Source organism: Dryobates pubescens, chromosome 25 (genome assembly GCF_014839835.1).
Source record: "Dryobates pubescens isolate bDryPub1 chromosome 25, bDryPub1.pri, whole genome shotgun sequence".
NCBI classification, from domain to species: domain Eukaryota; kingdom Metazoa; phylum Chordata; class Aves; order Piciformes; family Picidae; genus Dryobates; species Dryobates pubescens.
The window spans coordinates 3,206,707-3,233,875 of record NC_071636.1 but is presented as its reverse complement, the minus strand read 5'-3'; the positions used below and the strand labels follow the sequence as shown (position 1 = coordinate 3,233,875).

The window sequence follows — 27,169 nt, the reverse complement described above, 5'->3', positions numbered from 1 at the left end:
CCCCCAAATCTCAGCACACTGGGGACAGCTTCATGCCCCCAGATCTCAGTACAATGGGGACAGATTCATGGACCCAAATTTCAGCACATTGGGGACAGCTTCATGCCCCCAAATCTCAGTACACTGGGGACAGATTCATGGACCCAGATTTCAGCACACTGGGGGCAGATTCATGCCCCCAAATTTCAGCACACTGAAGGCAGCTTCATGGCCCCAAACCTCAGTATATTTGGAACACATTCATGCCCCCAAATCTCAGCACACTGGGGACAGCTTCGTGGCCCCCAGACCTCAGCACACTGGGGACAGCTTCAAGGTCTGTGGTGCTCCAAAAGGGGAAAAAAAAGAGAAAAAAAGAGAGAGAAAAGTAAGGGGGGGAGAAGGGAAAAGAGAAGCCCAGGGCCTGTGTTTGCAGCCAACATGTGTAATCTGTTGCAGCCCTTGTCAGACAAAACAGTTCTGCCATAAGACAGCGATTCCCAGAGGGGAAAGGGGCGAAGAGAAAATACTTTATCAGTGGTGTACATATGTAAAGTGGTACCCTGGCTGAAAAGCAAAGCCTCCATCCCTCTGAAAGCTGGGGAGGGAGAGACAGGAGGAGCCTTGCCCGAGAGCAGGGACACAAACGACACAGGCACAAAGCCCAGCGTGGCAAACTCCCTCCTTCCGCCAGCCTGAGCTCCCTATCGGCCCCCAGATCGCTGCCTCGCTGGGCTCAGAGTGTTCCACAGACAAATCCCAACCAGCCTGAGGTGTGAGAGGGCTTGGAGGAACTCTTCCCCAGCAGAACTGAGGGCTTTAATGGGCAGAAGGCATCGCTGAATTGGGGGTTAAAAGCAGGTTGTGCTGCAGTCCGTGGGGTCAGCGGGGGGCGACGTCCCTCTCCCCCAGGTTCCTGGGCCACCGGTTTTGGAGGTGAGGGGAATCCCATCCCTGCCCAGATTGAAGAGGAGATCCTCAAGCAGGAGCAGCTCTTCCATTCCAAATCCAAGATCTGTTCAAACAGCTGGGAACAGCAAGGCTTGGATGCATGGCATCAAGCAACCCCGGGCTCAGAGGGCGAGTCGATGCGGCGGCAACAAGTGTGCCGGCTCCTGGGCTCCCAGCCGAGGCTTCTCCCTCTCCAGCCATCAGTGAGAGACCTGAGAAGATGGAAACAGAACATTAATGCCACACAGCAGCTCCTTGCCACCGCTGCTGAGACGCTGAGGGGCAACTGCATGCAGTTTGGGGCTCCCCAGTTTAAGAGGGACAGGGATCTGCTGGAGACGGTCCAGCGGAAGGCTACCCTGCCCTGTGAGGAGAGGCTGAGGGACCTGTGGCTTTTTAGTCTGGAGAAGAGAGGAGAAGAGAGAAGAGAGGAGAAGAGAGGAGAAGAGAAGAGAAGAGAGGAGAAGAGAGGAGAAGAGAGGAGAAGAGAGGAGAAGAGAGGAGAAGAGAAGAGAAGAGAAGAGAAGAGAAGAGAAGAGAAGAGAAGAGAAGAGAAGAGAAGAGAAGAGAAGAGAAGAGAAGAGAAGAGAAGAGAAGAGAAGAGAAGAGAAGAGAAGAGAAGAGAAGAGAGGAGAAGAGAAGAGAAGAGAAGAGGAGAGAAGAGAAGAGAAGAGGAGAGAAGAGAGGAGAGAAGAGAGAAGAGAAGAGGAGAGAAGAGGAGAGAAGAGAAGAGGAGAGAAGAGGAGAGAAGAGAAGAGAAGAGAAGAGAAGAGAAGAGAAGAGAAGAGAAGAGAAGAGAAGAGAAGAGAAGAGAAGAGAAGAGAAGAGAAGAGAAGAGAAGAGAAGAGAAGAGAGGAGAGAAGGGGAGAGGAGAGAAGAGGAGAGGAGAGAAGAGGAGAGGAGAGAGTGGAATGGAATGGAATAGGGTAGGGTAGCATAGAATAGAATAGAATAGAATAGGAATAGAATAGAATAGAATAGGTTGGAAAAGACCTTGGAGATCGTGGAGTCCAACCTGTCACCCAACACCATTTGATCAACTAAACCATGGCACCAAGTGCCTCAGCCAGGCTCTTCCTAAACACCTCCAGGGATGGGGACTCCATCACCTCCCTGGGCAGCACATCCCCATGGCCAATCTCTCTTGCTGGGAAGAATTTCTTCCTCACATCCAGCCTGAACTTCCCCTGGCACAGCTTGAGACTGTGGCCTCTTGTTCTGGTGCTGCTTGCCTGGGAGAAGAGACCAACCCCCAGCTGGCTACAACCTCCCTTCAGGTAGTTGTAGAGAGCAAGAAGGTCTCCCCTGAGCCTCCTCTTCTGCAGGCTAAGCAACCCCAGCTCCCTCAGCCTCTCCTCCCAGGGCTGTGCTCCAGACCTCTCCCCAGCCACATTGCCCTTCTCTGGACACATTCAAGTCTCTCAATGTCCTTCTTAACCTGAGGAGCCCAGAACTGGACACAGGACTCCAGGTGTGGCCTAACCAGTGCTGAGCACAGGGGCAGAACGACTTCCCCGCTCCTGCTGGCCACACTCCTCCTGCTGCAGGCCAGGATGCCATTGGCCTCGTTGGCCATGAATACAGATGCACACAGGCAGGAGGGAGGTTAAGAAGCAGGATTGGGGGGGGGGGGGGGGGGGGAGGAAGTGGAGAAAAGAAAGGAGAGGAGGAGGAGGAGGAGGAGGAGGAGAAGAAAGGGCAGGCGAGGCGGGGGGCGCGCGTGCCCAGCCGGCCGCTGCCTCGCCTCGAGATCGTCCCCGCATTAAAAATTCACCAGCCAGGGAATTTTCAAGGGATTTGTAGTAATTAGATGACAAAATGCTGGCAAATCTCAGGCTTGCCAAAGATGTTACTCAGGGGTCAAAGCCTCGACACTTTTGGCTGGGTAATTTGTAAGTGTCAATCACGCTCAGCCATCAGAGAGCGAGGGGAGATCTAACGGCTGGAATCCTAACGAAGCCCACGGCTCCTGCCTGCCGCTGCCCACCCCCCTCCCTGCCTCCCCCAGCCAGGCAGAGGGGCTCAGGCACACCAGCTGAAACACAGAAAGGGGGCAGGCTTGGGGGTCCTTTTTAAATGGAAACCCACAACCACCCCCCCAAAAAAACCCCTTCCCAGTTTTCCTGTCCTCAGCCCCACTTTCAGGTGGGGGAGGAGCAGGCTGCTCTGCTCTGCGGCTGCCCCCTGGGCCTGTTTATCCTGCCAGGGGAGGGGGTGCCACGGTGAGGCCTCCCCACAGCACTGCATCACTCCTGACACCTGCCTGAAATTGCTCCTGGGACAGCCTGCTCTCCTGTGTCCCAAGGTCTGCTCAGCTGAGTTCAGCTGCAGAATGGAAAGCAAGCAGCTCCTGCCTGCAACGTGCCTGCTTCTGCCTCCCCCTCAGGTGCTCCTCTGGAGCCACCAGCACCACCACATGGGTTTGGCTCTGTGGAAGTAAGCTGGGACCAGGGTGGGATTCTCCCAGCCCTGGCTGGTGGGGAGCAGCTGGACCTGGGTGGGGGTGGGTGTTGGTTCCTGCTTCAGCTCGAGCTGATGGAGGCAGCTCATGCCACAGACCCACCTAGAGGCTGGGGGGGGGGAGAAGAGAAGAAATGAAAAGGTTTTCTGCTTCATCAGCTTAGAAAGCAGCCCCAAAAATGCCAAAGGAAAGCTTAACCCAAAGCAAGCCCTCAGTCCTGCCCATGCAGCCAGTCCCCACTGTGGGGCTCAGGCAGGGCTCAGCTTTTCTGAGGCCCAGGTGAAGCTTGGGCTTTGCTGCCAGGCTTCCTGGGGCAAGGTAGACCCCACAAACACAGGGCCAGGACAGAGATCTGCTGTGGTGTGTTTTATTTTGCATGTAGGGGTCTGATTGCTAAGCTGATGAAGGAGCAAAGCCTTTGGAGTGATGAGAGGGCAGCACCCAGGCTCCTCTCCAGAGCCCTCAGCCTAAGTGGGCCAGCTGCTGGCATGGGCTACACTCGGTTCTGGAAAGATTTCAGGTCACCAGCCATGGGAGAGGCAGGAGCATGATGATTTCCTCCTCTCCATCTCTCCTGGCTTACAAAGCTGTCCTCATTACACCTGCTAAATCCCACCTCCAGTTCTGGGCCGTCAGGGATGGTTTAAGCTGTAGGGAAGGGACAGAGGGATGCGAGGGGCTGGTGGGGGAGGGAGGTGGTGGTCAGCTCCAGCCACCAGCTCTGCAGGCCTGCAGCTTCTGGGCATCAAAAGAACCCTCACACCCCAAGGGAAAACCTCTCTGCACACCCCAAACCCCACCTCCCACAGCACTTCAGCTGGCCAAGGCACAAGCCCTGTGTCCTAAATTCTGTGAGGGTGGCACAGGGAGGGGGAGAGGTGAGGAGGGGGAGTGGGAGGGCAGGAGGAAAATGGCCTTTGGGCAGAGTTTCTCTCCAATCCTTTTGTGCTTCCCTGCTGCAGGACAGAGGGACTGGAGCATGTGGCAAGGCAGCCAAGCAGCAGCTTGGTGCTCTCCAGCCCTCTCTCTGCCCTATATAAGGCAGCTGAAGGGGGCTGTGGAAGTGGCTGCAGGTTCCTTCTTGCTTTCCAGAGTCATTTAGCAGCTGCAAACCACAGCCTGGCAACAGCCAGCCCTCAGAGGAGCATCCTTCCTTCAGCTTCTCATCAGCTGCCATTTCAGCTGCTGTTCTGCCTGCTTAAATGGCTGGAGATCTGCAGAGGGGCTTTTCCAGTTTCTCCTTTATCTGACACCACCTCAGGATGCTGCTGGAGGGACATTTGTTGGGAAGCAGCTGTTGAGCTGCTGTGGGGAAGGACACAGTGAGCTCCTGAGCTCCCACTGCTGCTGCTCCATCCAGCATCTGGCCCTTGGGAGCTGTTTCCCCCCCAAACAAGGGGGGCTTGTGGGGCAGCACCTCCCCATCAGAGCCCACCACTGGCAGGTGAAGACCAACAGTATGCCTGGAGCCAGCTCCTGCTGCTGCCCTGCTTGCTCTCACAACCAGCAGAGGAAGCAAAAGCTGAGTTCAGTTGGGTGGGCACAAAGGTTTTTCTCCCCAGACCACCTCTCCTGACACACACTATGGACCTCCCCTCTTCCTGTGTGCAGCTTCTGCCCCAGCAGATTTGCTGAGCCCTCAGCTGGGGAGGTCCCATGTCAGGGACACAGTGACCCCAGCTCCATACCCTCTGGCCCATGTGGGCTGTGGGGCAGGAGCAGCTGGCAGGATGCACAGCCTGGGCACACTAATGCCCAGCAGGGTCCTGGGGCTGGAAGAGAGAGCTCAGCCTAATGACATGGCACTAATTACAGCCTGAGACACTGGAACAGGTTGCCCAGGGAGGTGGTGGCTGCCCCCTCCCTGGAGGTGTTGAAGGCCAGGCTGGATGAGGCCTTGAGCAAGCTGGGCTGGTGGGAGGTGTCCCTGCCTATGGCAGGGGGTTGGAACTAGATGGTCTTTAAGGTCCCTTCCAACCCAAACCATGCTGTGGTTCTATGATCCTGCAGGCCAGGGGAGGTTGGCCACTGTCCCTTCATGGGGGCTCTCCCCTGTCACTGCTTTGCTCCCAGGCTGGCAATCACATTCCCCATCTCAGGTCACACACCCCCTCCTCAGCCAATGCCTGCTCATGTTCCCTCTGCCAAGCTCCAGTTTGGGGTGAAAGCCTCCCTGATTAGCCAATTTGGGGAGCCATTTACTGTGAATTACTGAGCCTGGTTATTATTCATGAGTGGCTGAGGCTGAACTCTCAAGCCCTGCCATGCGACTCCTCTGCTTCTCTCATGCATGCACTGAAGGAGAGCAGGAGGCAGAGGCTCTCAGGCACACACAGCTGTGCTCCACCGAAGGGAAAGCTGCCTCCTGCTCTCCTGCTTTGCTTCCCAGCAAGGGAAGTGGTGGTGGAAGCTGGAAGGTGATGGAGGAAGCTGGAAGGTGGTGGAGGAAGCTGAAAGGTGGTGTTGGAAGCTGAAAGGTGGTAGTGGGAGCTGGTGGTGGAAGCTGGAAGGTGATGGGGGAAGCTAGAGAGTAGTAGTTGAAGCTAGAAGGTGGTGGAGGAAGCTGATAGTGAAGGAAGCTGGAAGGTGGTAGAGGAAGCTGGAAGGTGGGGTGGGAACTGAAAGGGGGCAGTGGAAGGTGGTGGTGGAAGCTGGTGAGTGGCAATGGAAGCTGGAAGGTGGTGGTGGAAACTGAAGGGTGGTTGTGGAAGCTGGAGGGTGGTTGTGGAAGGTGGTAGTGGAAGCTGGTGATGAAAGCTGAAGGTGGGGGCCAGCTCCTGGGAGTCACCTGGCTGTGGCTGAGCTGTGGGAATCAGCTGCCCATGAGTGACTCCAGTCCCTTGGACACAGCTGGAATATCTCCAAGCCGGCTGCAGGGAAAGTAGAGAAGGTTCCAGGTGAGGTGGGGAAAAGATGGGGCAGCAGCAGCAGAAGCACTGTGCCTTGACTCATGCTGCAGCAGGGGAGAAGCCAATGGGGCTGGCAGTCATGGAAGGATGACAGGAGACAGTTAGGAGCTGGGGAAAAAGCAAGTCCTGAGTGGCAGGGAGAAGAGGAGCTTGCAGCACAGCCAGCAGGGAGGTGGGAATGGGCAGAGCAGCCAGCTTCTCCCACCCCTCTGTCTGCAGTGCTCTGCAGGTGGGGAAACTGAGGCAGCGAGGGAAGGCCTCCGTGGAGAGCATCACTCCAGCAGCAGCAGCTGAAGGGAGCAGCAAGCAAAGCCCTGGGGTTCCACAAGCCCAGCCCTGTGTTTCCTGTCACATCTTGCTCAGGAAGACAACACCAAGCAGGCACAGACCCCATGCTCAGCACCCCTGCCAGCAGCCAGGCAACGCTGGGAGAGCTGCTGGGGACAAGGGGAAGGCTGCCAACAGCACAGGCAGATAGAAAAGCCTGAGGTCCCCAAGCTCCAGCTTGGAGCTGGCAGCTGGGCTGGAAAAGCAGCAAACACAAAGGAGAGGGACACCAGCTCATCCTGCAGCCCTGGCACAGGGCTGGGGAATGGCATCTCTGGTGCTTGCTGTGAAGAGGTTGGCATGCTGGGCCCTTCGGTGCTTCCCAGAGCCTTGCTCCATGGGGCATACCAGAGACGGCTTTGCAAAGGCAAGAAGGGACTAAAGGGATGAGAAGAGCTGAAACTCGTGATCCAGCACTCTAGGCAGGACCATAGAATGGCTTGAGTTGGAAGAGAGCTTAAAGATCATCTAGTTCCAATCCCCCTGACAAGGGCAGGGACATCTCCCACCAGAACAGGCTGCTCAAAGCCTCATCCAGCCTGGGCTTAAACACTTCCAGGGGTGAGGTGTCCACAGCTTCTCTGGGCAGCCTACTCCAGTGTCTCAGCACCCTCAGAGTGAATAAATTCTCCCTGATGTCCAAGCTAAATCCACCCTGCTCTAGCTGCAAACCATCCCCTCTCATCCTATCACTACAGGCCCTTGCAAAAAGCCCCTCCCCAGCTCTCCTGTAGCCCCCTTCAGGTACTGGAAGGCTGCTCTAAGGTCTCCTCAGGCTGAACAACCCCAACTTCCTCAGCCTGTCCCCATATGGGAGGTGCTCCAGCCCTCTGATGATCTTTGTGGCCTCCTCTGGACCCACTCCAATAGATCCATGTCCTTGTGCTGGAGACCTCCAGTGAGGTCTCACAAGAGCAGAGGAGAGTGGCAGGATCACCTCCCTTGTCATGCTGGCCAGCTTCTTTTGATGCAGGCCAGGCCATGGTTGGGTTTTGGGGCTGCCAGCACATGTTGACAGTGGAGTGATGAAAAGAAACCACCCATGGCTGGGCAGAGGGGCAGGGACACGCTGGAAGCTGCAGCAATCACACCCCACAGCTTGGGAGAACACCAGCAGGATGCTCCTTGCCTGCCCACACCTGCACCAAGTGCCCAGCCTCCTCCTCCTGTGGGCCACTGAGAGGAACCACACAGGCCATGGCCAGGCAATGAGTAAGAGTCTTCCACAGGCAGCAGAATCAGAGACTTGCCTGGTTGGAAAAGACCTTCAGATGACTGAGTCCAGCCACGACCTAACACCTGCCTGTACACCACTGCCAGACCAAGCCCCTGAGCTCCTCATCCAAACATCTTTTCAGCACCTCCAGGGGTGGTGAGTCCCCCACACCCCTGGGCATCCTGTTCCAGTGCCTGATGAGCCTTTTGCTGAAGGAATTTCCCCCAACAGCTAACCTAAACCTCCCCTGGTGCAACTTGAGGCCACATCCTCTCATTCTATCACTTGCTCCTTGGGAGAAGAGGCTGGCCCCCACCTGTCTCCAGTCCCCTTTCAGGGAGCTGTAGAGAGCAGAAGGTCTCCCTTCAGCCTCCTCTTCTCCAGGCTGAACACCCCCAGCTCTCTCAGCCTCTCCTCATAGGGCTTGTACTCAAGACCCCTCACCAGCCCTTCTCTGGCAGCAGTGAGCGGCTCTGAGCCATCCCAAAGGGCAGAGGAGCCCAGGCTGGCTGTGGGAGCAGCAGGAGGCCTTGCTGGGCACAACCACCCAGCTGTGGAAGCAGAAGGACCTGCAGCACCCAGCAGAGCCCAGCAGAGCCCAGCAGAGCCAGAGCTGCCTCGCTGGCTGCGCCTTTAAGTAGATAAGAGCCCACGCAGGCCTCTGGCAAGAGGCAGCAATGAAGTGAAGCTGGTTCTACATTAAACCCCTTAACCTCCCATTCACTCCAAAGGCTGCATTTGAATAAGATCCTAATCCCATTCCAGAGCCAGCCTGGGGAGGGGACCCGGGGGGCCCAGGGAACAGCCGCAGCTGCCACCGATCCCAGCCTGCCGAAAGCCCAGCCCTGGGGGGCAGTGGGTTTCAACCTGGGCTCTGCAGACCCCACAGGACCCTGCACCATATCCTGAGGCTTGCAGGAGCCAGGACTGAGCAAACCCCACTGGTCAGAGCTCCCTCATGGTGTGAGCCCAAAGAGAGCCTGGCCCCAGCTCCTCTGCTGGAGACCAAAACAACCCTGGCTGGTTGTACCTCTAGCCCTGACCTGCAGAGGGGTGGCTGACAGGAGCATAGAATTGTTTTGGTTGGAAAAGACCTTTCAGATCAGCAAGTCCAACCATTAAGCCAGCACTGCCAGGTCACCACTAAGCCATGTCCCTCAGCACTGCATCTCCACAGCTTTTCAAGCCCTCTACCACCCCCCTGGGCAGCCTCTTCCAGGGCCTGACCACTCTTGCAGCAGAGAAACTTCTCCTCATCTCCAACCTAACCCTCCCCTGGCACACTTTCAGGCCCTTTCATCCTGTCACCTGATACTGAACAGCATCACAAAGCATTGATTTTCTTTAGGGGGAGGAATCATTTGCTCAGCAGAAAGCATTACTCAGGATGGTTGTGTGTCTCTCTGCATGGCCATGGCACTCTGGGATGTGGTTTAATGGCCATGGTGGTGTCAGGGTCAGTGGTTGGACTCCCTGATCTTAGAGGTCTTTTCCAACCAAAACAGTTCTATGATTCTGTAAGATGGTGCTCAGCTGGAGAAGCCACACCAGGGTTAAGGACCAGTGGGAGGCCCTTAGAAGGACCTTAGAGAACATCCACAACCTCCTCCCCATGGCCAGGGATGCCTCTCAACTAGACTCCACTGCACATTGGTCACAACAACCCCAGGCAGTGCTACAGGCTGGGGTCAGAGTGGCTGAAAGCAGTCAGGCAGAAAGGGACCTGGGGTTACTGGTTGATGATAGGCTGAACATGAGCCAACAGTGTGCCCAGGTGGCCAAGAAGGCCAATGGCATCCTGGCCTGCAGCAGGAACAGTGTGGCCAGCAGGAGAGGGGAGTCATTCTGCCCTGTGCTCAGCACTGGTTAGGCCACACTTTGAGTCCTGAGTCCAGTTCTGGGCTCCTCAGTTTAGGAAAGATGTTGAGATGCTGGACTGTGTCCTCTTATTCTGGTGCTGGTTGCCTGGGAGAAGAGACCAACCCCCACCTGGCTACAACCTCCCTTCAGGGAGTTGCAGAGAGCAAGAAGGTCTCCCCTGAGCCTCCTCTTCTCCAGGCTAAGCAACCCCAGCTCCCTCAGCCTCTCCTCCCAGGGCTGTGCTCCAGACCCCTCCCCAGTTTTGTTGCCCTTCTCTGGACACCTTCCAGCACCTCAACATCCTTCCTAAACTGAGGGGCCCAGAACTGGACCCAGGACTCATGGTGTAGCCTGACCAGTGCTGAGCACAGGGGCAGAATGACCTCCCTGCTCCTGCTGGCAGCTGTAGAGAGGGGGTTGTTGGCTTTTCCCCCCCTCCCTTCATTGTCTTTCCGTGGTGGGGCAGGTTGCTTGCTGAGCACCTCTGAGGTCTGCAGCAGCGACAGCAAAGGATTAGCACAAGCAGAGCATGTAGGGGCTTTAGAGAACAGAGCAGAGTTTGGTTTCAACATCTAATTCAATTTGTTCTGCCCAGATTGAAATATGAAATGGTTGCCAGTCAAATGTTCAAAAAGAGGGGAGGGGAGGGAAGGGCAAAAGGGAAGGGGAAGGAAGAGAAGGGAAAACCCTTCTCCAATTTCAATCTTCATGAAAATGAATTTAACCCTTTGGTATGTTCCAGAAAAAAACCCACACAAAACCAACAAAAACCAAGAAGAAAAAACAAAAATCTTCTTTTGCCCAGCCTGGAAAACCTTCAGGAGGCTTTGGGGGTTGCTTGGTTGGTGGCTTTCCACCCCCCACCCCCCCCAATACCTTCAAGTATCACAGTGTCACTGGGTAACTAAGGTTGGAAGAGACCCCAAGGATCATCAAGTCCAACCTGTAAATATAATGAAGATAAGATTGGTGTTGGGTTTATTTCATTGCATTTCATTTCATTTCATTTCATTTGACTTTTATTTCATTCTGTTTTACTTTTCATTAGGGCTTTGGGGGTTGGTGGATTTGGTTTTGGTTTGGGGTTTTTTTTTTTCTCCCCCCTCCCTTCAAATATGCTGAAGATGACTTTTATTTTAGTTTAGTTTTCATTTCATTTCATTTTCATTTTCTTTCATTTCATTTTATTCTACTTTTCACTAGGCTTTGGGGGTTGCTTGGTTGGGTGTTGGTCTTTTTTTTCGCCCCCCTATCCCTTCAAATATGCTGAAGATTATTTTTATTAATTTAATTTAACTTAATTTTATTTCATTTTAATTTTATTTCATTTTATTTCATTTAATTTTTATTTCATTTTATTTCATTTTCATTTTATTTTATTTTATTTCATTTTAATTTAATTTAATTTTATTTTATTTTATTTCACTTTATTCATTTTATTTTATTTTATTTTATTTTATTTTATTTTATTTTATTTTATTTCATTTTATTTTATTTTATTTTACTTTATTTCATTTTATTTTATTTCATTTAATTTCATTTTATTTTATTTCATTTTATTTCATTTAATTTTATCTCATTTTATTTCATTTTATTTCATTTTATTTTATCTCATTTTATTTCATTTTTATTTCATTTTATTTTATCTCATTTTATTTCATTTTCATTTCATTTTATTTTATCTCATTTTATTTCGTTTTTATTTCATTTTATTTCATCTCATTTTACTTCATTTTTATTTCATTTTATTTTATTTGTATTTTATTTCATTTTATTTCATTTTATTTTATTTCATTTTTATTTCATTTTATTTTATTTGTACTTTATTTTATCTCATTTTATTTCATGTTAATTTCATTTTATCTAATTTCCTTTTTATGGTATTAATTTTAATTTATTTTAATTTAATTTTATTTGCATTTTATTTCATTTCATTTCATTTTTATTTTATGTTATTTCTCATTAGGCTTTGGGGGGTTGGTTGGTTGGTTGTTGGCTTTTTTCCCCCCAATCCCTTCAAATATAATGAAGATTATTTTTACTTTACTTTTATTTTATTTTATTTTATTTTAATTTTATTTTATTTATTTAATTAATTTAATTTTATTTATTTATTTTATTTTACTTTATTTTTCATTAGGCTTTGGGGATTGGTTGCTTGTTTGGTGTGGTTTTTTTTTTCAGGCCTTCAAATATAATGAAGAGTATTTTAATTTCTTTTTATTTCATTTTATTTCATTTCATTTCATTTCATATAATTTAATTTAATTATATTTTATTTTATTTCATTCAATTTTATTTCATTTTATAATTTAATTTCATTCTATTCTATTCTATCCTACCCTACCCTACCCTACCCTACCCCATTCCATTCCATTCCATTCCATTCCATTCCACTCCATTCCATTCCACTCCACTCCATTCCACTCCATTCCATTCCACTCCATTCCATTCCACTCCACTCCATTCCACTCCACTCCATTCCATTCCATTCCATTCCATTCCATTCCATTCCATTCCATTCCATTCCACTCCACTCCATTCCACTCCACTCCATTCCATTCCATTCCATTCCACTCCATTCCATTCCATTCCATTCCTTCCCCCTCCCATGCTATTTTTCTTGTGGAGCAGTGGTTGATTTGGATGATTTCTCTTTCTCCCCAGGCAATTTGGTATCAAGGGATTTTGAAAGGGATTCCTGCAAGTGAGCAGCCACCTGCTAAGGACCTGTGTCCAGCTCTGGGCTCCTTGGGTTAAGAAGGACATTGAGACACTTGAAGGTGTCCAGAGAAGGGCAAAGAGGCTGGGGAGGGGTCTGGAGCACAGCCCTGGGAGGAGAGGCTGAGGGAGCTGGGGTTGCTTAGCCTGCAGAAGAGGAGGCTCAGGGGAGACCTTCTTGCTGTCTACAACTACCTGAAGGGAGGTTGTAGCCAGGTGGGGGTTGGTCTCTTCTCCCGGGCAAGCAGCACCAGAACAAGAGGCCACAGCCTCAAGCTGTGCCAGGGGAGGTTCAGGCTGGATGTTAGAAGGAAATTCTTTCCAGCAAGTGAGACTGGCCATTGGAATGTGCTGCCCAGGGAGGTGGTGGAGTCACCATCCCTGGAGGTGTTCACCAAAGGCTTGGATGTGGCACTTGGAGCCATGGTTCAGTTGTCAGGAGGTGTTAGGCATTAGGTAACAGGTTGGACTTGATGATCTCTGAGGTCTTTTCCAACCTGGCTGATTCTATGATGCTATGGAATTGCAGTGGACCCCTAAGGAGGCCTGTAGGAAATTGAGTGCTCCCCACTGCCTTGCTGGTTTCTTTCCCCCAGCCTGAAACAATCTCACTGCAACATGGAGCTGGGCTGGACCCCGTAAGACCACAGCTATGAGCTGGCAGGGTGACGGGAAAGAGAAGCAGAAGATGGGACCAAGGCTTGGAGGCTGCTGAGCCTTCCCCAGGCCACCTTCTCCTCCTCCTCCTCCTGGCACTGCTAACGCTTGCAGCAGCCCAAGGCACTTGAACCTTTAGGAACAGTTGTACCCACCTCAGCAGATGCCAGGGGGCTGCTACATGGCCTCATCTTTGTTGCTCTCCTCCTCTTCCAGATGCTCCAGGATCTCATTCAGAATCTCTGATTTTTTCCTCTTCTTTGGGGAGTCTGTCCAGGCCCAGGTGGTAGTGAAGAGGATGCAGAAGAAGAAGAAAAGCAATGATTACAACCCAGGCCCATGCACAACCATCTTCAGCTCATCTTCTGCTACTTGCAGCACCCCTCAAAGCCCTCCTGAGTAAAGCCCCTGACCTATCATAACAGCCAGGCCCCAGCAGGGCACCATGGTTGAGCTGTGCACCTCCAGGGTGGGTCATGTCTTGTGCCTTTGGTGATAGGATAAGAGGAAAGGGCCTGAAATTGTCCAGGGGAGGTTTAGGTTGGAGATGAGTCAAAAAAATTCTTTGCTGCAAGAGTGGTCAGGGATTGGGAGAGGCTGCCCAGGGAGGTGCTGGAGTCCCCATCCCTGGAGGTGTTCAAGAAACCTGTGGCCATAGTTGGGACATGGTTTAATGGCCATGGTGGTGTTGGGTTAATGTTTGGATTGGATAGGATAGGATAGGATAGGATAGGATAGAACAGACCAGATTGGAAGAGACCTTCAAGATCATCCAGTCCAACCTATTATCCAATACCATCTAATCAACTAAACCATGGCACCAAGTGCCCCATCCAGGCTCTTCCTAAACACCTCCAATGATGGTGACTCCACCACCTCCCTGGGCAGCACATTCCAATGGCCAATCACTCTCTCTGTGTAGAATTTCTTCCTAACACCCAGTCTGAACCTCCCCTGGCACAGCTTGAGACTGTGTGTTCTTGTTCTGGGGCTGGTTGCCTGGGAGAAGAGACCAACCCCCACCTGGCTACAACCTCCCTTCAGGGAGATGTAGAGAGCAAGAAGGTCTCCCCAGAGCCTCCTCTTCTGCAGGCTAAGCAACCCCAGCTCCCTCAGCCTCTCCTCCCAGGGCTGTGCTCCAGACCCCTCCCCAGCTTTGTTGCCCTTCTCTGGACACCTTCCAGCATCTCAACATCCTTCCTAAACTGAGGGGCCCAGAACTGGACACAGGACTCAAGGTGTGGCCTAACCAGTGCGGTGTACAGGGGCAGAATGACCTCCCTGCTCCTGCTGGCCACACTGTTCCTGTTGCAGGCCAGGATGCCATTGGCCCTCTTGGCTGCCTGGGCACACTGCTGGCTTATGTTCAGCCTACCATCAACCACTATCCCCAGGTCCCTCTCTGCCTGGCTGCTCTCCAGCCACTCTGACCCCAGCCTGCAGCACTGCCAGGGGTAGCTGTGGCCAATGTGCAGCCCCTGGCACTTGGATGTGTTCAATCTCCTGCCCTTGGCCTCTGCCCAGCTGCCCAGCCTGTTGAGGTCCCTCTGCAGAGCCTCTCTACCCTCCAGCACACCAACCCCTGCCCCCAGCTTGGTGTCATCTGCTTGGACTCGATGATCTTAGAAGGCTCTTCCAACTCAAACAACTCTGTGATGGTTTGAGCTGGCAAGAGCTGCTGGGGGCGCTCGGGCTAGCACCTTGCACCCCCCCCAAAAGCTCCCCTTGGGCTTGGGGGAGGTGAGGGCCCCCAGCACCCCCCCCATCCATCCCCCCAGCCCCTGGCAGGGAGGCAGGCAGCTGCTGGCACTCTGTCAAGGAATTAATTGAAAAATAAAATCATTAGATGGGAACTCCAGAAATGCAAAATTGTTGGGGGGGAGGGGGGAAAGGGTTGGGGGAAAGAGAGGAGGTGGTGGGGAAGGGGGGGGGGGGGGGCTTTTGTCAGGTTAATTTCTCCTGTATTGATGTTTGGTGACATTTCCTTGTTGTTTATCTCCCGCAGCAGCTGTAATGCTAAAAGAAAATGCACAGCTTGTTCCATTTATTTATTTTACACCTTTTCTTTAGTCCTGTGCTGTGTTTGTTTGTTTGAGAAACCCAGCGAGGCTTTTGATGTCTGAAAGCAGGATTTAAACAGCTGTTCTCCATGTGCTGCTCGCAAGCCAGAGCCGCTGGCTGGGGAGAGAGAGAGAGCAGAGAGCAGAGGAGGGGGGGATGGGGGGTGGTGGTGGAGAGGGGGGTGGGGGGGTGCTGTGCCACTGCTCTACTGAGAGCCCACTGCTTGCCCAGCACTGCTGACCTCAGCCTCAGCACAGGGACTGAATGGCTTTGTCACCGCCGGTGCCCGGTGCTGGTGTGGGGGTTGGGATGCTTGCTGGGCTGCAAGGCAGCCCCAGGGGGGTTTCTTGTCCTCCCACAGGCTGGATGGAGTCATGGAATCATGGAATTGTGTGGGTTGGAAAGGCTCTTTAAGATCATCCAATGGAATGGAATGGAATGGAATGGAAGGGAAGGGAAGGGAAGGGAAGGGAAGGGAAGGGAAGGGAAGGGAAGGGAAGGGAAGGGAAGGGAAGGGAAGGGAAGGGAAGGGAAGGGAAGGGAAGGGAAGGGAAGGGAAGGGAAGGGAAGAGAAGAGAAGAGAAGAGAAGAGAAGAGAAGAGAAGAGAAGAGAAGAGAAGAGAAGAGAAGAGAAGAGAAGAGAAGAGAAGAGAAGAGAAGAGAAGAGAAGAGAAGAGAAGAGAAGAGAAGAGAAGAGAAGAGAAGAGAAGAGAAGAGAAGAGAAGAGAAGAGAAGAGAAGAGAAGAGAGAAGAGGATAGGATAGAATAGAATAGAATAGGATAGAACAGAATAGAATATTATAGGACAGAATAGAATAGAATAGAATAGAATTAACCAGGTTGGAAGAGACCTTGGAGATCATCCAGTCCAACCTATCACCCAACACCAGCTGATCAACTCAACCATGACACCAAGTGCCTCAGCCAGGCTCTTCCTAAACACCTCCAGTGATGGTGACTCCACCACCTCCCTGGGCAGCACATTCCCATGGCCAATCTCTCTTTCTGGGAAGAACTTCTTTCTAACACCCAGCCTGAACCTCCCCTGTTCCCACCACAGCCACTGAACTCTGTCCTCAGGTGCCATGGCCGCAGGTTCCTTGAACACCTCCACAGTGACTCCACCACCTCCCTGGGCAGCCTGTTCCAGTGCCTGACCAATGCACCCCTGGGGAGGGATGGGTGCATAGCGCTGAGCCCCATGGCAGTGTTGGGGGGGTCACAGGACAGTGCTGTGGGTGTGGGGCAGGAAAAGCAAAGCAGGAATGTCCCTGCCCAGCTGTAAGGGGAGAGGAAGCCTCCTGCCTTCACCAGTTGCTAGCTGAGGTGGGAGTTGTGGGCTGGGCTGTGGGGCCAGGCAGTGATCTTGCATCTCAGCAAGGATGATGAGGGGAAGCTGTGGATGCTTCTCCCTGGAGGTGTGCAAGACCAGGCTGGATGAGGCCTTGAGCAACCTGGTGTAGTGTGAGGTGTCCCTGCCCATGGCAGGGGGGTTGGGATTGGATGATCTTTAAGGTGCCTTCCAACCCTAACCAATCTATGCATCTCTGTTGGTGGGGCTCTGTCCTGCTGAGAACCTTCTTGACCCAAGGCTGGTGTCTAGGTTGGTCTGGAGCCCACTCTTGGGCAGGGGATGGATGAATTGTGGTCGTTGGGAAGGTTCAGCATCACCTATGAGCCTGTTTGGATGCTGGGGCCATTGACTTCCTTCTTGCAAAGCCTTCACCAGATCCCTTCCAACCCAAACCATTCTGGGCAATCTCTGCATCACACTCCAGCTCCACCAGCAGAAGCTCTGAGAGCATTTCCCCATCCCCTTAACAAGGAGGGGGGAAAAAATCAGGGAAGGATAAAAAGGAGGGGGGGGAGGGGAGGGGAAAGGGAATTGCTTCAACTTCCTTTCTGCTGCTGCAAGCTGGTTAAGGCTTGGCCGTTAAGGATCCCATTTGCTTCGTTTAAACAATAGGCAAAGCCAGCGGGGGGTGGGCTGGGAGGGGGATTACCACGGGATTAGAACGTGGCAGGGCTGCGGATGCCACGCTAATCCTGCAGGCTTTGACTCTCGGGCTACGGCATGTGTTTGCATTAGTTACAGATGCTCTCTGAAAGAGAAAGGGGAAAAAGAGAGAGAGAGAGAGAGAGAGAGAGGGAGAAGAATCTACCCCCCCAAAAAAAGAGAAAAGAAAAGGGAATCCAAAAGGCTGGGAGGGGAGGGGGAGGGCAGCGGGGCTGTGGTGGAGCTGAGGGGCAGAAAGAAGGCGTTTGAGGGGCTGTGGTCAGAGGAAAGGGGGGGAGAGGGGGAAAGGGAGTCCCAGATCCTTAGATTCCTAGATTCCCAGGTTCAGAGGTTCTCAGCTTCACAGGTTCTTAGGTTCACAGATTTAGATTCTTAGATTCTTTGATTAATAGAGTCAGAGATTCTTAGAGTCACAGAATCATAGAGGCTTAGGTACACAGATTCTCTGGTTCAGAGATTCTTAGAGCCACAGATTCTCAGATTCTTAGGTTCTCAGGTTCTTAGGTTCATAGATTCTTAAGTTCTTAGGTTCATAGATTCTTAGATTCATAGATTCTTAGGTTCACAGATTCTCAGATTCTTAGGTTCACAGAGTCTTAGATTCTCAGATTCTTAGGTTCATAGATTCTTAGATTCTCAGATTCTTAGGTTCACAGAGTCTTAGGTTCATAGATTCTTAGATTCATAGATTCTTAGGTTCACAGAGTCTCAGATTCTTAGGTTCTTAGATTCTTAGGTTCACAGATTCATAGATTCTTAGATTCACAGATCCTTAAGTTCATAGATTCTTAGGTTCATAGATTCATAGATTTATAGATTCTTAGGTTCACAGATTCTCAGATTCTTAGGTTCACAGAGTCTTTGATTAATAGATTCCTAGATTACTAGATTCACAGACTCATACAATGCTTTGGGTTGGAAGGGACCTCAAAGATCATTGGGTTCTAACCCTCTCTGCCACGGGCAGGGACACCTTCCACCAGCCCAGGTTGCTCAAGGCCTCATCCAATCTGGCCTTGAACCCCTCCAGGGAGGGGATGTCCACAGCCTCCCTGGGCAGCCTGTTCCAGTGTCTCACCTACAGCCTAGCTGTAAAGGGTGGGCTGGGGAAGACTTCTTCCACCTTGCTAAGGAGGGTGTGAGGATGGGGTCCTGCAAACTTTCTGCTTCCAGCAAATCGCTGTCGGCACCCAGGGGCGAGCCACGCCGGGGCGGGGGGGCTGCTGCTTCACACTCACCCATAGCCCTCTGCTGATCGTGGGAGGCTTGCTGGAAACGCTTTCAAACACAAACCAGAGCCCTCCTCACACATCCTCTTCTTTCCACTCCATCCTTCCCATCAACCAGCTCTCCCCCGCCTCTACACAACTCATTCCTTCCCCCTTCCCGCGTCTGGCGCAGAAATTCCCCATCTGTCAATTTAATTCTTTGATCGATGGGAAAGAGCAGGAAAAAAACCAGCCCAGCACAGCTGGCTTCCCAAGTTATTCCTGGCAGGAGAGCTGCAGCCCCGCTGGTGGTGGTGTTTGTGAAGCACAGAGAACACAAGTCAATAGCAATTTAGCTGGATTGGGAGCAGGCACCTTCCCTGCACGGCCTGGGAGCCGCCGGCAGAGCGGGAGCGCGGCTGCGCCCAGGGCATCGCCGCCTGCCTCCAGAACCTGCCCCCCCTAGACAGGCTGCTTGCTGTGGGGTCCCACCAGAGAGCGTGCAGGGAGGGATGGAAAGAGGGCTGGAGCTGGGCACTGAGGTTTTGTGGCCTGAAAGATGTGCAGGGCTGGATGGCAGCCCGAGATCACAACAGAACGGCGGAGAACAGAACAGAACAGAGCAGAACAGAACAGAACAGAACAGAGCAGAATAGAGTAGAGTAGAATAGAATAGAATAGAATAGAATAGAATAGAATAGAATAGAATAGAATAGAATAAATAGAAATAGAATAGGATAGGATAGGATAGGATAGGATAGGATAGGATAGGATAGGATAGGATAGGATAGGATAGGATAGAATAGACCAGGTTGGAAAAGAGCTTCGAGATCATCCAGTCCAACCTATCATCCAGCACCATCTGATTGACTAAACCATGGCACCAAGTGCCTCAGCCAGGCTCTTCCTAAACACCTCCAGGGATGGGGACTCCACCACCTCCCTGGGCAGCACATCCCAATGGCCAATCTCTCTTGCTGGGAAGAATTTCTTCTTCACATCCAGCCTCAACCTCCCCTGGCACAGCTTGAGACTGTGTCCTCTTGTTCTGGTGCTGCTTGCCTGGGAGAAGAGACCAACCCCCACCTGGCTACAACCTCCCTTCAGGTAGTTGCAGACAGCAAGAAGGTCTCCTCTGAGACTCCTCTTCTGCAGGCTAAGCAACCCCAGCTCCCTCAGCCTCTCCTCCCAGGGCTGTGCTCCAGACTCCTCCCCAGCTTTGTTGCCCTTCTCTGGACACCTTCCAGCACCTCAACATCTTTCCTAAACTGAGGAGCCCAGAACTGGACCCAGGACTCAAGGTGTGACCCTGGACAAGCAGGCTGGAGCAAATAGAGAGGAAGTGCAAAGCAAGCTGAGCCTGGGGGAAACAGGGATGTGACTGAGCTCAGAGGCAGCAGCCAGCAGCTGCTGCAGGCTGCAGCTATCATCAAGCCAAGATTACTTTCTCCCCCTAGACTGAGCAGAGGAGAGAGACAGAAAGGAGATCCTGAAATGGGGAGCATGAAACATCACACCTGCTGCCTTCTCCACCAGGCTGGAGATTCAGATTGCTGTGACCAAGCCTGATGTGTCCCTCACTCCAGGGCTGGGTTCTGGCTGGGCACATCCATCCCCAGCAGTGCCTGTCCTCCAGGCTGTTACACCTGGACACTGCTGTGCTCCTTTCGCTCTCCTGTTTGGAGAGCAGCCTGTGGCTTGCCAGCACATCTCCCTTTGCTCCACACCTCTCTGGGCATTCACATTCTCAGCCCTTCCCCATCACCAAACTGCAGCTTCTCCAGCCCATAATAACCAACTCTGCCCACGCTATTTCATGACCACGAGGCTGGGTCCCCCTGGAGTCAGGCTCTCTGCTCTCCCATCACTGAGGACTGTGACGTCCAGCCCCAGAAGCTCTTCTGACGCCAAGCCCTGGGCAATGGGCATGTGTGTGATGGAGAGGAGAGGCTGGGAGGAGATGAAGGAGGAAGAGCATTGATCTCCAGCTCAGCCCTGCAGCCCAGGGGAGCCCTTCCTACATAAATATTTGCCAAGCAATGCAGTTGTGCCTGTCGATGGCTGTCAATAGCAGCCTGCAGTGCTGCTATCTGCCGAGCTGTCACTCTTGGGCCCCTCAGCCAGACAGCCCTCTCCACACCTCAACCCAGGGCCAAACATTTAGCCCTTGCTAATCTGTGTGCACACAGCCTGTCCCCAACTTGGGAGCACCCTGAGGTGCAGGTGGAAGGAGCAGAAGCATTGCAGCTGGCACGGAGGTGGCTCAGCAGTGCCAGCACACGGAGAGTTAACCAACTCACAGGCTGAGCTGCCAGACAAAGCCAGGGCCTGGGTGCCTCCTGCTTCATCCCCATGCCTGCAATCCAGCATCTACCTACCAGCTCAGACAAAGCCAGGGCCTGGATGCCTCCTGCTTCATCCCCATGCCTGCAATCCAGCATCTACCTACCAGCTCAGACAAAGCCAGGGCCTGGATGCCTCCTGCTTCATCCCCATGCCTGCAATCCAGCATCTACCTACCAGCTCAGACAAAGCCAGGGCCTGGGTGCCTCCTGCTTCATCCCCATGCCTGCAATCCAGCATCTACCTACCAGCTCAGACAAAGCCAGGGCCTGGATGCCTCCTGCTTCATCCCCATGCCTGCATCCATTTTACAGAATAAAGAATTAACCAGGTTGGAAAAGACCTTGGAGATCATCCACTCCAACCTATCACCCAACACCATCTGATCAACTAACCCATGGCACCAAGTGCCTCATCCAGTCTCCTTTTAAACACCCCCAGGGATGGTGACTCCACCACCTCCCTGGGCAGCACATTCCAATGGCCAGTCTCTCTTGCTGGGAAGAATTTCCTTCTAACATCCAGCCTGAACCTCCCCTGGCACAGCTTGAGGCTGTGTCCTCTTGTTCTGGTGCTGGGTGCCTGGGAGAAGAGAGCAACCCCCACCTGGCTCCAACCTCCCTTCAGGGAGTTGGAGAGAGCAAGAAGGTCTCCCCTGAGCCTCCTCTTCTGCAGGCTAAGCAACCCCAGCTCCCTCAGCCTCTCCTCCTAGGGCTGTGCTCCAGACCCCTCCCCAGCTTTGTTGCCCTTCTCTGGACAGCTTCCAGCAACTCACCTACCTGCCAGCTCAGACAAAGCCACGGCCTGGATGCCTCCTGCTTCCCCCCACCCCGTGCCCGCATCCGGCGTCTACCTGCCAGGGAGAGGGCTGGCAGGGGCTGGCAGCCTGTGCCAGCTGGGAGGGTGCCAGCTGGATGGACAGGCCAGCAGGATGCTGCTATGTTACCGTGGAAATGATCTGCTGTTTTCCTTCTCAGGGCCTCCACTGTCTCCTCTGTGTCTGCCCACTCCAGGACCAGCCTGCGGCCGTACAGATGTGTGCTGTGGCACAGGGCGTTGAAGGCTTTCTGCAGCAGAGAGAAAAGAAAGGGAAAAACCACCACAGTGAGGGAGAAAATAAAACCAGGCTGACATGAAGTAAAGCAAAGACGTCCCTCCCTCTGCCCTCAACCTAAGGAAAGCCACCAGAGGACATCCTGCTTTGAGCACTCGGCTCTGACGGGGCAGGATTCATCTCCATCAGTGGCTTTGCCTTGCTCATTTATCTTCAGCGTTCTCAGAGCAGAGCAAAGAGCTGAGATCCAGCATGGTGAGCAGCTCAGGGCTGGCTGCATCAGCCTAGGACCACACCTGAGCTGGGAAAGCTGCAGCCTGGAAAGGATGTGGAGATTTAGGGCAGCACTGAGGTGGGTCAGCTACAAAGGGAGGTCCGGATGGGCAGTGCAGCATGGAGTTTATCCTGCCCAGGCTGAACAGCCCCAAGTCTCTCAGCCTGTCTCCACAAGCAGAGGTGCTCCAGCCCTCTGGTCATCTTTGTGGCCTCCTCTGGACCCTCTCCAGCAGGTCCATCTCTCTCCTGTGTTGAAGGTGCCAGACACAGCACTGCAGGTGAGGTCTCAGCAGAGCAGAGGGGCAGAATGCCCTCTCTCCACCTCTGGCCAGGTTTCTTTTGATGCAGCCCAGGCTGCCATTTGCCTTCTGGCCTCCAAGTGCCCCTTGCTGGCTCCTGTCCAACTTCTCCTCCACCAGCACCCCCCAAGTCCTTTCCTGCAGGGCTGCTCTCATCTCATCATCCCTTAGCCTGACTTGACATGGAGGATTGCCCTCACCTAGGTGCAGCACCTTGCACTTCACCTTCTGGAACCTCAGGAGGTTCTCCTGAGCCCACTTCTCCAGCCTATGCTGATCCATCTGGATGGCACATTTCTGGGGGTGGGGGGTGGAACACATCCCCCCTGTGAAGGGCTGCAAGGCTGGCTGGTGCTATTTGCAGCTCCAGCTGTTGTGCTTTGCTGCTGCTGTTGTTTTAAAGGTCTATTTTCACTTGGAATGGTATCCAATTAGCAGAGCAATGTGTTGGCTTAAACAACCACTAGGGGAGGGGGGGAGGTGGGGGGGTGGGGGGGAAGGTGGCAGGAGGGACTTGGGCTGGTTGTTTACATTGGCACAAAGAGCTGTTTCCAAAGCCTGGTAAACAACTGCTGCTCTAATCCTTGGGTCTCATTTGTTAATTTATACTTTTTAATTTCTCACTTCCCTCAGCACAAGGAAGAGGAAGGTTGGGAGTGAGTAAACAGCCCCAGGAGCCTCGCTGCGCCTCGCAGCAGGGCTCAACGTGCTCCGCCGCCGCGCTGCAAGCTGTGCTGCTGGCTGGGCTCTCTCATCCTCTCAGCCCCTTGCTCTGCTGTGTCCTCCTGGCTGCAGGGTTGCTTCTCCCCCTCCTTGCCAGGCACCTGGAGCCACTCAGGCATCCTCGAGTCCTGCGGGTCGCGGAGCAAGATGCTGCCATCAAGCTGTGTCGGATGGGAGAGCCCTGACGGGAGAGCCACGGCTGCCGGCGGCCAGGTGCTGGGGACCCTTCCCAGCCAAACCCACTCCCAACAGGAGCAGGATCACTTAGGGCAGGTCACACAGTAGGTTTTCAAAGCCTCCAGGGAAAGAGGCTTTGAACTCCCACAACCTCCCTGGGCAGCCTGCTGGAGGGCTCCAGCACCCTCACAGTAAAGAAATCTTTCCTCCTGTTCAGGTGGAACCTCCTGGGTTCCTGTTTGTGCCTGCTGCCCCTTGTCCTGCCACAGCACACCAGAGCCTGGCCTTTTCTTCTTGACACCCATCCTTCAGGTGTTTATAAACATTCCTAAGATTCCCTCTCAGTCCTCTCCAGGCTAAACAGCCCCAGGCCTCTCAGCCTCTCCTCATCAGAGAGATGTTTCGGTCCCTTCACCATCCTTGCAGCCTCTGCTGGACACTCTCTAGGACCTCCCTGTCCTTGTTCAGGTGGAACCTCCTGGGTCCTAGTTTGTGTCTGCTGCTCCTTGTGCTGTCATTGGGCACCACTGCTAAGAGTCTGGCCTCATCCTCTCGACTCTCATTCTTTAGCTCTTGCTGAGCATTGAGCAGATCTCCTCTCAGGCTGCTCTTCTCCAGGCTAAACAGCCCCAGGCCTCTCAGCCTCTCCTCATCAGACAGATGTTTCAGTCCCTTCACCATCCTTGCAGCCTCTGATGGACACTCTCTAGGACCTCCCTGTCCCTCTTGAACCAGGAAGCCCAGAACTGGATGAAGCACTCCAGATGTGGCCTCACCAGGGCAAAGGAAAGGGGGAGGAGAACCTCCCTTGACCAGCTGGCCACACTCTTAATGCATCCCAGGATAACATTTGCCTTCTTGGCCACAAGGGCACGTTTCTGGCCCATGGATAACTTAACTGTCCAGCAGGACTCCAAGGTCCTTCTCCATGGCATGATTTGGCAGAGTCTGGTCTGAGCTCAGCGTGGTGGCTCAGTGCAGCAGGACCTCAGGTGGTGGATGGAGAGGTGAACAGAGCAAGGCAAAGCAGGGAGAGGAGGGGGAAGAGATCTGTGTGGGGAATTAGAGAACGAAGAGGTGGCTGAAAAACTCACATCCAGGCTGCAGGGACAGGACAGAAGCTGCTCTGGAGCAGAACCTGCTGCTCCAGGGCACTGGGAAGGCAGAGATCAAGAGACTGGGACCACTGCATTGGTCACCCCCGGGGTGCTCCAGCTCCAGCCCTAAATGCTGGGATTAATTGGGAGGACAGTGCTGCTCTGCCTGCAGATTCCCCCTTGCCCTATTAAATCCTCAAGCCTAAGAGCCTCCAGGCTGGAGCCATTAGAGGGACAAAGGGTCAACAACATTAGGAGATTGATAAATGTCCTTTCCTGGCAAGCAGCAGTCCCAGCTGAGGGTGCTCTCTGCCATGCCAGCTGCACACAAGGATTTTTTTCCTTCTGTGTTTGTGCATTTCCAAAGGCTTGGCTGTCTTTCCCAGATGGGTAATTTCTACTTGGAGACCAGATGTATTTTTATGTCAACAAGGGGAGGGGAAGGGAGGGAAAGAAGTGGAAACTCTGCTCACAGTTCATAGTTGGAAAATCCAAACAACCCCACAACCAATTCTGCACTGGGGAGCACCAGGAAGCATGGCAGACAGTTGATGCTTCCTCAACTGGCCTTCATTTGCTGTTGCCAGCAGATCAAAGCTTCCCTTCCTCATCCCCTAAGTTCCATCCACTCCCAGTTAGTGGTCAGCTGGCACTAGAGAGTTAAAACCACCCCAGAATAGAATAGAATAGAATAGAATGGAATAGAATGGAATAGAGTGGAATGGAATGAGAAGAGAAGAGAAGAGAAGAGAAGAGAAGAGAAGAGAAGAGAAGAGAAGAGAAGAGAAGAGAAGAGAAGAGAAGAGAAGAGAAGAGAAGAGAAGAGAAGAGAAGAGAAGAGAAGAGAAGAGAAGAGAAGAGAAGAGAAGAGAAGAGAAGAGAAGAGAAGAGAAGAGAAGAGGAGAGGAATGGAATGGAATGGAATAGAATAGAATAGAATAGAATAGACCAGGTTGGGAAAGACCTTGGAGATCATGGAGTCCAACCTATCAGCCAACACCATCTGATCAACTAAACCATGGCACCAAGGGCCTCAGCCAGGCTCTTCTTAAACACCTCCAGGGATGGGGACTCCACCACCTCCCTGGGCAGCACATTCCCATGGCCAATCTCTCTTGCTGGGAAGAATTTCTTCCTAACATCCAGCCTAACCCTCCCCTGGCACAGCTTGAGACTGTGTCCTCTTGTGCTGGTGCTGCTTGCCTGAGAGAAGAGACCAACCCCCACCTGGCTACAACCTCCCTTCAGGGAGTTGGAGAGAGCAATAAGGTCTCCCCTGAGCCTCCTCTTCCCCAGGCTAAACAAGCCCAGCTCCCAAGGGATTCCACAACCTCTCTGGGCAGCCTGCTCCAGGACTCCAGCACCCTCACAGCAGACTGCTTGCTTTGTCCTTCAAAAGCCAAGCACAAAGGTGGCTGCTGCCTCATTCACCACTAGCCTGGTGGCCAAGCAGCAGTGCAGAACCAGCCAGGTCCCTGTATGCTCCTCTCCAGCAAGTGCTTAAAGCATCCTTAGGAAAAGATCCATTGAAAAACCAGGAGCAGGACCTGGACAACTCTGAAGTGAAGCAGAAGCTAAAGTGAAGCTGCCCAGAGCTGGGGTTTGAGCAGAGCCACTGTCACAGCTCCTGGTGCAGGGAGGGTGACTGCACTCCTGGGGGGCTCACTGCACCCCACACTGCCCAGCAAGCTGGCTCCAAGGGGAGGACAAATCCTGGGCAGCTGGAAGTTTGAATTAGGATCAATAAAGGACTAACAAAGAAAGTCTATGGACTGTGTTGTACAGGAGGTCAGGCTGGGAGGGATGATCTAATAGTCCCTTGTGATCCCAGATCAATGAATCCTGTCTAAACCCATAAACACAGGCCTCCTACTCCTCCTTGCCCCCTCCTCCTCCTCTCCCCTTCATCTCTGCTCAGTGTCTGGCAGATTTGGAGTCTCAGGGAGCCAGTGGAGCCATGTGGCCTCTTCCCTTCAGCAAGAGCATCCCTGGGCTTGTGCCCACAATCATTCCTCTTCCAGACACCGTGTGAACTGCCAGGAGCCAGCAGTGGGGATGCAATCCACACTGTTCTGGTGATGGCACTGCCCACACAGCAGCTTAAAGCAGGGCTGAGGACCCTCTTCTGCCCAGGGCAGGAGACATCATGCCTGGTCCAGCCTGTTCCTGAGCCTCCAGCCAGGGCTAAGAGCAGAATTCTACCAGACAGGCTATGATCTCCTGGTTGCTTCTGCAAATCAGGAACAGAAATAGATAGGAAAGCATAAAGAAAACCTCACAAGAGAACAGGAAGGTGGTGGAGTCCCCATCCCTGGAGGTGTTTAGGAAGAGCCTGGATGAAGCACTTGGTGCCATGGTTTAGTTGATTAGATGGTGCTGGGTGATAGGTTGGACTGGATGATCTCAAAGGTCTTTTCCAACCTGGTCTATTCTATTCTATTCTATTCTATTCTACTCTATTCTACTCTATTCTATTCTACCTCATTCCATTCCATTCCATTCCATTCCATTCCATTCCATTCCATTCCATTCCATTCCATTCCATTCCATTCCATTCCATTCCATTCCATTCCAAATCCCTCCTGCAGTGAGCAGGGGCATCAGCAGCCAGATCTGGTTGCTCAGAGCCTCATCCATACCACACCTTGAATGTTTTCAGGGCTGGGGCATTCACCTTCTGCTCCAAGAGCAGACTGGGAAGGTGCCAGGCAGGGGTGGGCCACATCTCACCTTGGCATCCTGCTTGGTGAGGAAATCCACGAAGCCAAAGCCCCGGTGGGATCCGGTGCCTGCCAGCTTCTTGGGCAGCCTCACGGTCTTCAGCTCTCCAAAG

The 27,169-nt window shown here is 52.7% G+C and overlaps 1 long non-coding RNA gene across 1 annotated transcript; it reads right to left on the bottom strand.

The window, feature by feature from the left end:
* Positions 1 to 863: 863 nt before the first annotated feature.
* LOC128898533 (uncharacterized) lies at positions 864 to 27,169 on the bottom strand. Its single transcript, XR_008462878.1, has 4 exons — positions 27,067 to 27,169; positions 21,657 to 21,777; positions 13,237 to 13,350; positions 864 to 1,142 (listed from the first exon to the last, which is right to left on the bottom strand). It is a non-coding gene; the product is annotated as an uncharacterized LOC128898533 (long non-coding RNA).